This window comes from Heptranchias perlo, chromosome 31, assembly GCF_035084215.1.
Source record: "Heptranchias perlo isolate sHepPer1 chromosome 31, sHepPer1.hap1, whole genome shotgun sequence".
Taxonomy (NCBI): Eukaryota; Metazoa; Chordata; class Chondrichthyes; order Hexanchiformes; family Hexanchidae; genus Heptranchias; species Heptranchias perlo.
Window position 1 is genome coordinate 14,577,339 of NC_090355.1, and position 12,191 is coordinate 14,589,529.

Here is a 12,191-nt window from a genome sequence, read left to right on the forward strand (position 1 = left end):
GGTCGTTCTGGCTGGTCGTTGCGCCTCCCCACTGTTGACGCAATTTCCACCCCTCTGACTCGCACATGTCTTTTCATAAAACAAGAAAAAAAGAACAATGCTATGCACTTGTGTGTGAAATTCTTCTACACAAGGCTGCTCAGGCTCCAGGCTGCTAACTTGATCAATTTCCACAGAATCTTCCAGTGTGTCACATGCTTTTCCATAGAGACAGCCTTTCCAGCATCTACAAAGTATCGATTCCCACTTAATGGCACAAACCGTTATTGCTGTTTCTATAGCAACAACTGCCTATTATAGCAAATGTTTGAATGTATTTGATGTACTTTTACTGTCAGAACATGGGATCCAACAGGTGCGCGACTTAAAAGATTTGTTGCCATAATCTACCCACCTGCGTCTCGCGTCTTATTTGCACACCTTTCATCTTTATTTGGTTTCTTTCGTCATAAGGGCTATAGGAAAGTGTCAAATATTCTGGTGTAATATTTGGATGCTCTCTTTCATAGCAGTTGTAAGTATTTGCACATAATGTAAAGGCAAAATACTGCTGAAAATTGCAAAAAGTTGTCAATTCGCCATTGTGCGAATCTCTTTTTGACTCCAATCACCCGAATGCGTGAGGTTCCATCAGTGATTTTTGAATTGTGATTTGCAATATGGACCCACATTTGGGAAGAAAAATATGTTGATATATGCAGAAGCATATATTTGAAGCACATTATGCAAGGGACCAATCACAACAGCACACAAAGTGTTAGGAATGAATGAATTTATAAAAGATTAAATTCTTCTTAAAAGAATCAGGTCACTGATATTGTAAATGATTGCAAATATGAGAATTTGGAGTCGAATTTTGTTCAGGGTATTCATGAAATCCAACTATTGGTCACATACGAGTTGCTCCCAAGCTGAAAACTGGAGGGAACTGGAGAAAATGGGAGGGGGTAGAATTATTGAGAAATTACACTGTATAATAATTCCTGGTCAAGGAGATGTCTTCCACACATAAACACATTAATGTCCAACTGTACATTTCAGATTTGTGAACAGTCCCCTGATAATTGTTCCCAGTTGTTTTTTTATTACGAGGCGAAGGCAGTGAGTTCTAACATGCAAAATTTCTCTCCAAGAACACTGTGGTATGTAATTCTTTCTGGAAGCTTCCACATAAACATTTAAGCATGCTTCCAAAGCCACACTTGAAGGATAAAGGTTAAAGGGAAAACTGTTATAATGGCAACAAACCCAGAAAATATAGATGAGAAAAAAAAGCAAGGATGCCTGGCATAATTTAAAGCAATAAATGATACAGACTAGTTGAGGGCTAGAGAAATATCAATCTGTCCTCCCACACCCAGTTTGATCGTGCTGTTCCAGAGGAAAATTAGAGGCAGCTAATACAAACAATTTTATTATTAACCGCTCAAGCTTTTGTAAGATCTGCTGTAATACTTCCTTTTGGATAAATCGTTTAGATAGGTGATTCAGGAAATCTTCCAGGCAGTTCTATTTTACAACCAGGTAATTGATGTAGAATGTAAAGTATTTATGCACCCCAAATAATTTGTCATCCTAGGTAGGCCTTGTGATTCTCGAGGGAAACGCTTGTAGCCAAAGTCAGTGGAAGTGAAAACAGAAAACTCTAAATTATATTTGATTGATCTACCAATAGCAATAGTTTTTACATTATGCATGTTATGTATTTAAACTAGTGATTATTCTTCCTAATGGTAGCAGTCAGGGGAGGAAGAGGAGGTAAGTCTTTTTAGGTTAAAGGTGACTCCAAGATGAAACACTTGGCAATGGAAGAACCAAATCAAGTTTCCATGGTAACGAAAGAAAAGGAAGAACTTATATAGCATCTTTCAGGGCTGCCCAAAGCACTTTACAGCTGATGAAGCGCTTTTTAATTATAGTCACTGTTGTAATGTAGGGAAGCACAGCAGCCAATTTGCACTCAGCAAGGTCCTACAAATAGCAATTAGATCATGACCAGAGAATCTGTTTTAGTGATGTCGGTTGAGAGATAAATGTTGGCCAGGACATCGGGGACAACTCCCTTGATCTTCTTCAAATAATACCATGGGAGCTTTTATGTCCACCTAAGAAGGCAGACAGGACCTTGGTTTAACGTCTCATCCAAATGACAGCATCTCTGACAGTGCAGCACTCCCTCAGTACAACTCATAATCTGATACCAGAACCAGGAAGGTCCACAGTACTTCCAGGCATGGTTGAAGACTGACCAGCAAGCTTGGCTGAGTTATGGACCCTGGAAACTGGGGACTGGGATTCTTCCCATTCACTTCCAGATAACCCTTTAAGCCAACATCCTAATGGGTAGGGTGAACTTAACTGGACATGCAGCAGGAAGCTTACCAGATCTCTGTACTGGTAAGGTGCACAATTTATGTTATAGCCCATGCACATTTGTGTCCCCAACTCTTAAGTTTAGACAGCTTAAGCTAAAGCTAAGTACATGGGTTGTGTCCCAATGAGGACAGAGTGTGCAGGGTCTACATCAGGCAAACAGAAACTCTATATGTGAAGATTCCGCAGCAGGTTTGGAGATTCTTGAACATACTGGTGCGTTTTTGTGCATGTCAGATACCTGGCTGACCAAAAATATGTTTAAAATGCATACCTGGAATATTCTTGAACTCTAGGACAGTGTTGCAAATCTCAACTACTTAACATCTTCAGAAAGAGATAAGATTTTAACTAAACCCCTGAGTGAAATGGGTCAGTTATACTTTCTTACTGGGTAACATAACATCAGGATGGAGACAACTGTATCAAAACCAGATGTCTAATGGAACTGACTCTGCAATTGGCGGGAAAAACAGGTGATGGAAATTATTGTTTTTCCATCTTCTGGTTGGGTGATAGTGGGTTACACTCTGTACTTGAACTGGAATATGCACAAAAATTCCAGGTAACAATATTGCTTGGGAGACAGTTGCCTCGGCAGGGCACACAGTGTGTGACAATTCATACCTGGAATTCAGTCCAAAGATGGAGAACAGAAGAGCAGGAAGCAGCCTTCCAAGAATAGCGTTCTACCAAAAAGGAGATAGTTCTCGAGTTTGTATCAATGGTACTTCAGTCTGTTGAGGAAGCTAAGGGATTGATCAGCAAGAAAGGGGGGAAACTCTCCAGTGGCTGGAGTCATACCTAGCACAAAGGAAGATGTTAGTGGTTGTTGGATGCCAATCATCTCAGCCCCAGGGCATTGCTGCAGGAGTTTCTCAGGGCAATGTCCTAGGCCCAACCATCTGCAGCTGCTTCTTCAATGACCTTCCCTCCATCATAAGGTCAGAAATGGGGATGTTCGTTGATGGTTGAAGGGTGGCGAATGGAACTGAACACTGAGCAAATAATGAAGCAGTCCGAGCCCACATGCAGCAAGATCTGGACAACATCCAAGCTTGGGCTGATAAGTGGCAAGTAATATTCGCTCCAGACAAGTGCCAGGCAATGACCATCTCCAACGAGACAGTCTAACCACCTCCCCTTGATATTTAACTGCATTACCATCGCTGAATCCCCCACCATCAACATCCTGGGGTTCACCATAGACCAGAAACTTAACTGGACCAGCCATATAAATACTGTGGCTACAAGAGCAGGTCTGAGGCTGGGTATTCTGCGGCGAATGACTCACTTCCTGACTCCCCAAAGCCTTTCTACCATCTACAAGGCACAAGTCAGGAGTGTGATGGAATACTCTCCGCTTGCTTGGATGAGTGCAGCTCCAACAACACTCGAGAAGCTCGACACCATCCAGGACAAAGCAGCCCGCTTGATTGGCACCCCATCCACCACCCTAAACATTCACTCCCTCCTCCACTGGCGCACTGTGGCTGCAGTGTGTACCATCCACAGGATGCACTGCAGCAACTCGCCAAGGCTTCTTCGACAGCACCTCCCAAACCCGCGATCTCTACCACCTAGAAGGAAAAGGACAGCAGGCACATGGGAACAACACCACCTGCACCCCTCCAAGTCACACGCCATCCTGACTTGGAAATATATCGCTGTTCCTTCATCGTCGCTGGGTCAAAATCCTGGAACTCCCTTCCTAACAGCACAGTGGGAGAACCTTCACCACACGGACTGCAGCGGTTCAAGAAGGTGGCTCACCACCACCTTCTCGAGGGCAATTAGGGATGGGCAATAAATGCCGGCCTCGCCAGCGACGCCCACATCCCATGAAAGAATTTGAAAAAAATCAAGACTGAGAAAGCACATGATCCCTGAGCCTTGGTCATTACATTCAGAAAGGTTAGATTCTGAAAAGTTTATCACCTACTTTGCAAATATACCAGTTATGCCAGAAATAATCTTTCGCCCCAGTGCAATTTTCGGTAGCTTAGTCAACAAAAAAAAGAAACTTTTAAGTCACGATGCAAGTCTATGTAGAACAATAGTTTCACCCGGCACCATAACAGCAGTAAAATTAGACATTGTTAAATCTGTCAGTAGACCATGTAGATACACCATGACAATGTCACAAAGATTCAAACTCATCGACTCAGACTGAAATCAAAGGGACGGCACTGGTTTTCTTCATTTGTATATGTTGGATTAGTTCTTACTATATCAAATTTGGACACATTTTAGCAACTACAAAATTGTATTAAATCAAATCAAATTTTAGCAGCCATTATCGAGGTTAATAATGGACGGCAGAGATTCATCAAAAAAATAAAATCGATGTTGTACTGGGTAAAGTCACTATCAGTGTAGTACTAAGTAACATCAATCAAAAAAGTTCCAAATTCAATCCCAGTCTGTGCTGATTCAGTTAATCTCACTTCTGGCAGCAATTGGCCTCGGGCCTTGGGCTAAGGCAGCAAAAATTGGCCAAAGTTCTTGCACCTGATCACTCCTCAGCAACCCCTGCTGGAAAGCACATGTGTGTATATGATGGATCAAAACAGTATCAAACTTAGCAGTTTGATAAATGTCCTCTACGGATGAAGAGCCTGTCAAAACTCAGATGGGGTAGAAATTCGACTGGTTGCCTGTATTCCTGGAGGTCTCATCGTGTGACCTCTTGCCTTTAACTGTCCTGCCCCCACATATCCACCATTGGTCACCCAACACATACATCCTCTCAGCGCACCACCTTCCCATGCCAATTTGAAAGCCGAATGGATGATTCTTGATCATTAATAAAAACAAGCCTTTTTTCCCATCTTCAATATTTTTATAACAAGTAAAGAAAAATGTTCAAAGAAAATTAAATAAACCACAGGTTTTTTTTAATGCCCCGATAATTTTTCTCCTGAGTTGCTCACAGCAGTATCCTGGAGATGAATCTTCAATTCCTGGAGACTCCAGGACAATCCTGGACAACTCTTGTCTGGGCCCATTTTCAGGCCAAGACTCAGTGCTACACCATGCACCCAAACAGAGAGGCCCGAGCCTGACCCAAAATTGGGTCCCGGGCCTCATCTAAATATTCTGAGCCTTCACAGGCAACCCACCCTTCAGAAAGAGTGAATTTTGGGCCGCTTACCTCATGCCGCTGCCGGTGAGGCAAGTCCCAGGGTGGAGGGGGTGGGGGAGGGCACAGGCATCAGGCCCCTCCTTAGCATTGGTAAGAGGCCCTAACGCCTGTTTTAGGTGGCCGCCACGGATAACTGAAAATCGTCCGAGGCCATTGTGGTATCAGAAGTATTCAGTCACTCTTGTGGCACAGAGCAAAGCCCTGCAAAATTAATCATTCTTGCCCCCGTTTTCCGCATAGAAAACAGGCACACCGATGACCAATTTCTACCCCACAAAACAGGCTCATGTATGTAGATTGATCATTTAGGCAAAGTACTGGAGGGATGCCTGTACCTCTGAAACCTGCAAGTCTTAAGAGAGGATTGGAGAAAATTTTAGCAATAAATTATTTCTGAAGTACTGTGGAATAGGGATGGGCATTTGGATGAATTGAGACTCTTGGGTTTGAATAGTTTAAAACTTGAATCCAAAGCTTTAGAATAAAGATTGCTCCAATGAGTAGGGAAACTGCTTTTGCCAGTAACTTGGACAAGAACTCAATATGCAAATCCAAATTGTGGTCGTTCTGACTTATCCTTCCTGGCACAGACTATTAAAAGCTTTTACACACATTCCATGAAAACCATTACCATCTTCCATTTAGACTTGAGCACTTCTTTGTGAAGGTGAAACTACTCTGTTATCAAACAGTTTGACATGCACTGTGCTGGGTCTCAAATCTCATATCCCTTTCCCCACTTAAACCAACACAGATTAGTGGATCCCACCCACAGGCTGCATACCATTTCCCAAGTAATCTATCCCATGAGGGAAACAAATGCATCTGCCTTTGCAGGTCATAGCAAAGAATAGACTGTGCAGCACCAACAAATGGATGTATTGCCTAATGTAAGAGTTCTTCTTTTAATGTCATTTGAAGTTCAGATAAAACTGTGGGAATATGCAAACCGCAAGTGATATAACATTAGAGATTCAAGCCGCATCTGGGTAAAAAATAAACTGGCAGCCTACAGACCCCAAATTGTGCGGTTTAGTCTAATTTGGTAAAGTTTTTGTACTGTCTGGTATCACTGGCACCTGCTGTAAAATCAATATTGAATCTCTGGGTTAGAAGTACACATTGTGACTTGTGCTGCTGATACAGATTTGGTATTCACAGTGGTTTGTCACAACATAAAGAAAGTTTCTTGATTAATAGAATCCCTGACTGGAAGTATTGAAGTTGAAGTTGGAAAGTTTCTAAAATGCCACCATTACACCTGTATCAAAACCAGACGATATTTTCTATCACTTGTCATTAAGTTCTAAGATACGAGATAGCAACCCAAGAAATAAATGCAAAGCTTGGTCTCCTAATGACAGATAAGCTTCTAATTACCAAACATCAGACTTTAGAAGATGCACATGACTGATGGCAACACATCATCACACGAATGTTCTGGCCATCTCACTATGCTGCAGCACCAATGTGCTCTTTGAAAGGAAACTTTTTCTTATGGCGCCTCTATCTAACCTACATAAAATGTAATTTTCATCTGATCAGAGTCAATTCTGAAGAAGAATCTCTGTCCAAAATAGCAAACAATCTTTGCCCTTTACTGACGGACATGCTGCGCATTTTCAACATTTTCTGTTTCCAATTAAGCTTTCCAGCATTTGTTTTCATTTTAGTTTCACCTTGATTTAGTAATCTAGAGGACAAAATTTATCTAATGCTCTTCCATAGCTCAGTGAGTAAAATCACCCAGTGTGGAAGCGACCTACTGAGATCATTAGTTCCCAGGTTCAATCTCCAGTCCGCACTGGGTTGGTTGATCTCAGCAACAGCCTGAGCAATAAAATTGGCCTCATTAGTCTCGGACGAGGAGGGAGGCGGGAAAAAAAGACAGATTCATGACCTGATTGCTGCCCACCGATCTTGTTGGAAAGTGCACGTGTGGAGTGTTGGCTCAGAACAGGGTCAGCTGTGACACAGTCTGGCGACATTCACTGAACTAGCCTCGCAGATAAAGGATGTGTCAGAAGGTTCCCTGTGCTCATGGAACTGTACCGCAGTAGGAGGAGGTTCCTTCTGAACAATGTGAAGAGGACAAAACTGGAAGAAGTCACATTAAAAAAGAAGCCTGCTAATTGGGTACCAGTGGTAGGAAGCTACTGCTCAACCTTGTAACCTTCCGGTGGTAGGCGGAGTTCAGTTAGGTCAGTTAAAATTAAGAGTTTAGATCATTGTGGGAAAGATTTCCTCTCGTTATTTTAGGGCTGATTTTAACTTTCGGCAATGATGGAGAATAGGCGATAGCAGATCAGCTGCCCGGTGGGCATCCCCTCCCATTGTACACCCCACCCGTTTTCCACCACCGCCCTTTTATGTTTTTGGCATCATGAATTTAGCAGAAAGATTTGCTGTGATCATTATTTCCAGCAAAATTATAAATGCATTCTAAAAAATGTTTTGTGATTTCACAAGAAATAGTGATCAGAGGAATGTCATGAATACATAGCGACCAGAGTAAGCATTATCTGACTGTGAGTTCTATATCTGCTTTAATGTGTTACAGATAATCGGCCAATAATGTAAACTAATGGAATTCTGAAATTAATGTACAATCTCTGTTTATAACAGTACGGACCAGTCTATTACAAGCTGCAAACCTGTTTGTATAATCAAGTGCGCTGAGCAAGGTAAAAGAATATACATTTATGTATTTAACATAGTAACATGCAGCTCAGACACATCAATCCAGATTGATCATTGTCAGAACCCCAGATCCATTCAGAACTTTCATGAGGAACAATACAGATCATCAACTGGTACTAAGTTATCCCAGCGTGGCTCCTGTTCCTCAAACAAGTATACTTTGGGAGGCAATAAAATGTGAGGCTCGTGCCATGGCTGTCAGAAACAGTTGTTATTTCCAATGACTGAGATCAGAAAGACACAGAGCAAGGTACTGTAATAAAATGGCACTGGTCTGCAGCCATGGACATATGGCAAGTGACTGCAGGGAGGTTGTGCTCTCCAGCTCATTAAAGTCAGAAGTGTTTATCCGCCTGTCTGAGGAACTAGACTCACAGCGTGACAAATAGCAGATTCTCTTTAGAAGGTAAGATGCACTTCTCTATCAAAACATGGGAGGTAGTTCGCAGACTGAAGATAAGTGCGGCAGGTGCAGATGACATCCTCTGTAATGATTGAAGCTGAGCTATTTTACTAATTGATAACCCCACACTCTCAATTTTGTGATAAATGCATTGTGAATGCAAAACTGAAATTTAATTCCCAATTCTAAGCACACAAAAGTTTGTCATTTTTCCCAGTCAGCGATAGACAGCAGCAATACTTCAATTGTGCAGTTTTGATATGAACGTATAATGGCTTCTTTCGTTTTCCTGTAGCAATGTTTACGTGTCATCTTCAACAGACAGAACAGAATTTCTTCAGGGATTCTAATCCCATTATCCCTGATTTTTGACTTCTTCCAAGCCACACACTGTGTGCATCTCAAGGGGTAGGTTCTGATCTCCATCTTCTCCCGAAGCTGCTCTGCACCTGACTACCTTTACATTCATTGCTACCTTTCCCCTAAACTTCACCACACACATTTAAGGAAGCGCCCATTAATTTGCATCTTTTCTGACAAATTAACTGCTCTATATGAGTACCATGAGTGGGTGCTGCTATTAAACTGGGTACAAGATTAGTTAACAATTAAGCCCAAAATGAATGCAAAACCAATTTCAGCATGGATTTAGGAAATAAAACAGCTCCCAGGAGAACGGATAGAGAGAGCACAGAAAAGCGTATTACTTCCCTTAATTCCAACAATTAAATATGAAGACATTTAAAAAAGACTTTGTGCTAATGTCCGAACGCTGGGACAGATTAAGATGTTTCAAAACGTGTTTGCTCTCAATAGCAGCGATCACACCAGGTACAAGTGCGATGTCCCCCAGGCTAAACGCGACTGTTTCACTCAAGGAATTATCTCAAAATTGAGATGCTAGCATGATTTCACCCAGTGAGATAACCAGTCAGTGATGCACCACGTTTTAGTCAACTATAAACAATGCCAGTTGTTTTTGATCATGACTCATTCAAACGTGTAATCAAATCCATAAATCGGGATGCCTTGGATTCCGCAGCACTGAAAGGCCAATTACTGCAGCAAGCTCAAATTCTGCTGCAAGAGAATGGAAAGTCAATCTAATTTCACTGACATGTTACTAAGTATGCCAAACATATTTTCAAGTTAATTTGTTACTTTAGGGCGCCTTTGCACTGTACTACTCATCTAAGATTGGTCACTGCAGTTTGGTCCTGTTTATACTCCTGGTTCCTGCCTGGCTAGAACTTTGTCCTGTTTAGAAGCTCTGAGCATACCTGAATGTACACACGCTCAAAGCTACCGCCCAGAAGATAAAAAATTAAATGGTTAGAGCATGGGGCGGGTGAATCCCTGCTCTCCAAATAATTAGAGTCAGATAGGTCTATATAGCGTCCAGGGAGCACCACCAGCACAGGAATCAAGAAATAACCAAAATGCATTCTAAATTGGGCAGGAATTTGGAGGATTAATGCATAAATTATGAAAAAGGAAATCTAAATGTATTTTTTGAAGCTGTGAGTTTGTCCTGGAAATTTCCTTTAGAAAGAACATGTCACATTTAAATAGAAAAATGTACATTTGTTTGCCAAAACTGATTAGAATTTCAGATCTTTTGAACTCTCAAAAGAAATAAAATCAGCTTTTTTGCACTTTATTATAATGCCAGTGAACAGAATTCAGGCAATTTATCATTTCAAAACCAATATAAACAGTTTCTTTTAACAGCATATCCATTAATTTTCATCGTTGCATTTATTCCCAAATTTCGATTACCCGCATACCTTGAAGTGAAATTTTTCCTTTCATCAAGGTGTGTTGTCGAGATACACCTCTTCTGAAGGAAAACATGAGACTCGCTTCATAGATAATAACCCATTAATAGTATAGTGTTCTCCAACATTGCACATTTCAGCAATTTCATCAACAGGTTATTAATAACTGAGAAAACAGGCTCTTATTTTTCATTAAATGAGGAATTTGATCACGAGTACAGTCGGACAAGCTAAGACCAGGCCTCATTGATTGTCAACAACAAATTCAACATAAAGAAACTTCTCAAATAGGTACAAGAAAACAGATGACGAGCCAGTAAGGGAGAGATTAGGAGGGGTGACTAAAAGCCTGGTCAAAAAGATGGGTCTTGTGGGGGGCTTTTAAAGACGGAGAGACAGAAAGGATTAGGGAGTAAGTTCCAAAGAGTAGGACTGCAGTGGCTGAAAGTTCAGTGACTGATGTCTGTGACCGATGGTGGGCCAAAGGGGGAGGAGGGAGCAGAGATAGCCAGAGTCAGAGGAATGGAGCATCTGGGAGGGGATATAGGGCTGGAGGAGATTGCAGTCATAGGTGAGGCAAGGCAATGGAGGGATTTATAGATCAGGATAAGGATTTTGATGTTTATGGGGAAGCAGTGAGCCAGTATAGATCAATAAGGATAGGGGTGTTAGGCAAGCATGGCAGTGTGAAACAGGATACATGCAGCAGAGTTTTTAACAATTTGGAGTTTATGAAGGGCAGAAGATGGGAGGACAGCAAGGATAGCATTAGAGTTGTTTGGACTGGAGGTGATAAAGGGTGAGAGCAGCTTCTGTTGAGAACCTCTTAAATTCTTTTGTTTTTCCCCCTACTATAGGATTTCCACAATGCCACATGCTATAATAATTCCCCATTCCACTCTGACCTCGGCCTCCTGCACTGTCCCAATGAAGCTCGAGGAACAGCACCTCATCTTTCAATTAGGCACTTTACGGCCTTCCAGCCTCAACACTGAATTCAACAACTTTAAATCGTAACCCTCGCTACCATTTTCTTGGACAGCAAGTGCTGGTAATGGTTCTGCTGTTGCCAGTTACAGTTTGTCTCGACCCATCTTTTGTTCCTTTACTTGCCCCATCATTCCTTTTGTCATTTAATCACTCCTGCCCTCCACCCTAACACAATCCTTCCCCTTTGTTCTTTCCTCCCCCCCACCTTTTTTTTCCCTGGCTCTGTACTTGCTTAAAAACTGTTAAATCTCGAACTTCCAATTCTGATGAAAGGTCATCGACTTGAAACGTCAACTCTGTTTCTCTGTCCACAGATTCTGCCTGACCTGTTGAGAGTTTCCAGCATTTTCTGTTTTTATTTCAGATTTCCAGCATCCGCGGTATTTGGCTTTTGTCACAGAATAATTTATATTGTTTGTAATTTTGCACTGTTATCGCTGTAAAATCAGTCCGTCTCTGCGTCACTGCCAACAATAGTACTGACATCACAGATGAAATAGCCATAATGATTGAGATTTTCATCAGTAATAAACTGCTTTATATATAACCAATGTGTTAAACAATAGAGATTAATACGTCATTCCACAGTGTGAGTGCCCTTTAATATCCTGTTGTTCAGACCATCAAAAAAGTGTGAGATTCTATCATAGTGAGTCAATGAAAATGCAATTGTTTGAGAAACATGGCGATCATTTCATTTTTTTTTAAATCATTAAATCAGATCATTTAAAGCCTTCAGAGATCAGTTATTTTTCCTTTACTTACCCGATTATCAGTGTCATCTGGTGAATAAATAATGCAA

At 41.4% G+C, this 12,191-nt stretch overlaps 1 protein-coding gene across 1 annotated transcript in view; it reads right to left on the minus strand.

The window, feature by feature from the left end:
• cacna1ba (calcium channel, voltage-dependent, N type, alpha 1B subunit, a) overlaps positions 1-12,191 on the minus strand; it is a 518,974-nt gene that overhangs the window by 321,136 nt on the left and 185,647 nt on the right. The gene's annotated exons all lie outside the window — the stretch shown is intronic.